The sequence below is a fragment of the Protobothrops mucrosquamatus genome, unplaced genomic scaffold, assembly GCF_001527695.2.
Source record: "Protobothrops mucrosquamatus isolate PMUCROS unplaced genomic scaffold, P.Mucros_1.0 scaffold2106, whole genome shotgun sequence".
NCBI classification, from domain to species: Eukaryota; Metazoa; Chordata; class Lepidosauria; order Squamata; family Viperidae; genus Protobothrops; species Protobothrops mucrosquamatus.
Window position 1 is genome coordinate 134,757 of NW_015388208.1, and position 4,645 is coordinate 139,401.

Here is a 4,645-nt window from a genome sequence, read left to right on the forward strand (position 1 = left end):
CAATTTATTTTAAAATAATGATGGCACCTGTGTTTTTAAAGTAATATTTTTAAAGTAATGGTAAAAATAATGTTTCTAAAGTAACATCCCTAAACCAAATCTAAATTTATAGGATCCAATATAACCAAATGAATTAATGAATTACAATGAATCCTTGATTTATGACTATAATTGAGCCTGGAAGGCATTGCAGTCATAAGTCAAGGCATCACATACCTGGACCCAATTTTCTGGCATTTTTTGCCACAGTTGTTAACTGAATGCCATTGTCTTTAAGTGAATCTGTTTTATCCAATGGGCAGTATCTTCCAGAAAGCAGAAATAAACCCTGGAAACTGGCAAAAAAAAAATTACACTCTAGTAATCGTGAGCCCTTGCAAATGGCTTCCAAGCACCCAGAATCCAATCAGGTGACTCTCTCTCTCTCTCTCTCTCTCTCTCTCTCTCTCTCTCTCTCTCTCTCTCTCTGTGTGTGTGTCTGTGTGTCTGTGTATAGTGATCATAACTTTGAAATCAGGTTGTAAGTAGTTTTGGGGGGATCTGTTGTAACTTTGAATGGTTGCTAAGTGATTGGTCATAAATTGACCAGTGCAAGTTGACCATAATAACAACAAATGAATAACAACTTTCAACTTTTTAGTTTTCCAATTATACACACACACACACACACACACACAAACATATACTGTACATACATATTCAAGCAATGTTTTGCCTTGACCTCTAGAAATGTATTTAACTCTTTTGAAAGCTTTTCTATCAAAAAAACTCCTATTCACTTCTGTGATAAGTACTTTCCCAAGGCATCCATGAAAATTTATTTTCAAGACTTATTCCTTATGTTTTAATTTTAAAATAGGTTCAGAATTTCCATCATTTTAATGCTAAATTGCCACTATATTAGGAGTCAAGTGCTCTCCAAGGTACTGAAATATTGTGATACTGCTTAAGCTTTGTGTTAGCATTAGAGGTGTCCACAAACCAAACAAAGAAAAAAAAACTAACAATATTTTGTTCATAATAAAGCAGCCAGTCTTAAAATAATTCCAGATGTTTGTTCTTTTGTTTTAGTGGAACAAGCTTCAAATACATTTGAGTGTTCCATCATAGGAAACAACGGGAGCATGAAAGAAAACTTGTATTTCCTTATTCTTCAGCCTAAAAAGGCAGGTATGCTGGTAGTCCAAGCTCAATGTAACTTATCACTAAGTTTACATAATAATTGGTAAGGAGATGTTTTGTATAAGATTTAAGTTCTTATATAAAGTAATAGGTGAAATTATGCTTTTTGCAATCAGTACCTGCCTAAACAGCAATTGTAAAACTGAGAACAGCTAAGAATTAATAGACTCATTTCAGTCAAACATGTCAACTTATAAAACAAATGTTAAAAAGAAACCAGTTTCTAAGCATTCACACATACTGTATGCACACACACACTTACACACACAGCATGTTCTTCTGCAAAGTTTACATAACAAGTATTCTGCAGTAAGAATGTTACTGTATTCAGTCCCTTTAGTGAAAAATGATTTTACTATACTAAGATGTATGTCTAATGACATTCTTGATATGAGACGCATGACTTAGAGAGTGTGTGTTTACCTTATTCAGTCCTTTAATGTAATGTTGGTGTATATTTGCATGTAACTCTTTGGACAGCACTTCATAGCAAAGACAACTCCAATTCTATTTTGATCCAGCTTAAGCTAATCATGACTAATTACTATTCAAGTTACTGCTTCTAAAGTAACTGCATTGTTTCAAAGGGATTTAGTTACAATCAACTTTATCTGAATTAAAGCTCTAGTATGTGCGATCCTAGTGAGAATTCCAGTAACAGTTTCAAGACATGAATACTAAAACTACTTTTATTAGGTTACAGTAACATAATCTTGCAACTCTGAGTGTGCCCCTCTCTTCTCTATTTTTATCTTAAACAGAACTAGGGAGTGTCAGTTCTGAGAGCTTTCCCAAATGACATTCCTGCTTTGGGCTGAAATTTCTCTTATCTCTGTTGCCTTGGCTGCAATTCTTGCAGGTATGTAATGAGCTTGCTCACACAGCTCATTACATACCTTGAGTTTCTTTGGTTTACTGTTTTTTGCCCCTTTCTATACTCTTCATACCACTGCTTATCCAAAAAGGGAACAGCCTTATGGTTATGTAGGCATGTATATTATATAATAAATTAATTATATTGAAATAGTTACATAATTGAAATTAATATTTTCTTTTAAAAATACAGGTCTGAGGCTCACATTTGCCTAGAAAAATGTACAATTTTCATATAAAACATGTATTGTGTTATCTTCCACTTTATTTGAATTTACAATAATAAAGATGCTTTCAAGGGAAATGAATGTACCCAGGATGAACAAACAATATAGTTTTATACACCTGGTCAAAAACGTGGAAAGAATGAGTACAATCAACAAGAACTTTTCTGGGCACTTCTTCATTAGGAACAGTTAACATATTGGAAAGGCATATTTCTGGCTAAGAATATTCACCATCATGAAATTAAGTGCAGTCAGGCCAAAGTGCAATCAGAACATGTTTTATGAGATGACATAGACAATATTGCTCTATCAAAAATAATAATTACTTCCATAATTCTAAAACAAATTAAAAATCATTTATTAACCCTAACCTCTTTATAAGCTGCAATGGATAAAAAGAAAAAAACGAAACATATAGATCTACTGTATTTGTAAAAAAAATATTGTAATATCTCAGAAAAATACATTCATTATGATATGGGATATTTCTCGCTTGCTTATCTACTTTTTTGCTTTGGAAATGATACAAATGTTTTCTCCTTCAGAAGAGAAGAAAGGATTCCTCAGTTTTATCATTTTTTTTTCTCTCACCATACATCTTTGGTGAAAAGGTTTTAAAATTATAACTCTGCATTCCAAATATAAAGTACATCTGGTCTGGAACACTCTGAAAGATACATATTTGCAAAAAGAAATGTCTACCCAACCTTGTTATTTAGTTGAAAATGAAGGAAAATTAGAAAACTCTCTCCAACCCCAACAAAATCTATTGGGCTAGAGCTAACATTACACAGATTATATAATAGGATTTAGTTAGCTCTAGATACACTAGAGCTAACATTACACACAGTTCATGTAATAGGAGTTCCATTATATCTCCTATTCTTTCCATTTCCCCATATTCCTCCCAAATCTGGTTCCAAGAGTTCCTTAATGTTCTGGAACAGATTTTAGAGATACACTGGCAGTAGACCAAGATAGACCACTGGTAGATCTTCACCCATCAGTACAGACTTACTGTTTCTAGAAATTTAGATTGCTGCCCAACCCTCTATCCAATCTAAGAATCCAGTACTATAGCATCCCTAATGGATAGCCATTCAGTCTCTGTTTGAATACCTCTAATTGATTCTTGAAGCCATCAGTTCAATTGTAGTATTATTTTTTTTGTCTTTTAATCAAAATCAACTTCCTTGTAATGTAAACTTTCCTGTATTTTGAAACAATTGTGAAGCCTATATTCTATATGGCAGCATTTAGTTACATGAAGACAGTTATTATGTTTCCCTGTAGTGTTCTCTTCTCCAGATTGAATATACCCAACTGTTCCTCATATATTTTTTTCTTTGAAGCCTGTTATAATCTTGGCTGCATACTCCAGTTTGTCAATGTCCTTCCTAAAATTTTATGTCTAAAACAAGATGCAATAATCTAGATGAGGTCCAACTAATACAGAACTGAGAGGAATAATAATATCTCTGCATTTTATTGATGCAGCCTAGAATAATATTTGCTTTTTTTGCAACTGCATCATATTGGCTCATATTTTGTTGATGATGCATCAAGACATGTAGCCATTTTATTTACTAGAATTTCATGTCATAATTTGCTGAAATCAAGGTATACTTTGTTCATTGCATTTAGATAAAGTAGACGTGACCAACTAGCTGGTGCAAATACTAAGATGGATGCAAGTGAAGTGGGGCTGGCCCATTTAGTATGATCTGCTGCACATCTTTGATCATGTTTCATCATGACTGAGCTGTCTCTTAATTGGGTTCCTGGCAGAGTGGGGTGATGGGGTGGTATCAGATGCTCAGGATCCTTTGAGGGATGGAATCAGCTGAGCTGGTTGCTTTTTCTAGTAGTAGTTTGAATGGATTTTTCCCCCCTGGCAGCTTGCACCAATTATTTAAGCATAGCCTCTCAGCACAGCAAAGAATCTTATTTTTTTTTGTAAGTACAAAAAATGTTATGAGCGATGCTTTGTTTCTCCCTCATAGTCATTCTCTCCAAAAAGATCAGTTTAGTTTAGTTTAATTTATTCTGTATAAATTCACTGCTTCTACCAAACAATGCCTTCTTTTCTAAATGCCCACAAACTAAGTGTTTAGTAAACTACTCAAGTTTTGCCTGGTATAAGCATGAGAGATAAAAACTGACACTAGCTAGTATAAAGTAAGGAATAAAGAAAGGAATCAAATAAAAAGCAAAAAGTACAAGAAAAGAAAAACAATTGAAAAATAGAAAAGAAAGAAAAAAGATATATAGAAATGGCTTCTATATATGCTTCACAGCAGCCAAAGGGACAAATATATTCTAATTTCTCCTTCTAAAGTGACATCATTTACTCTTCTTTCTAT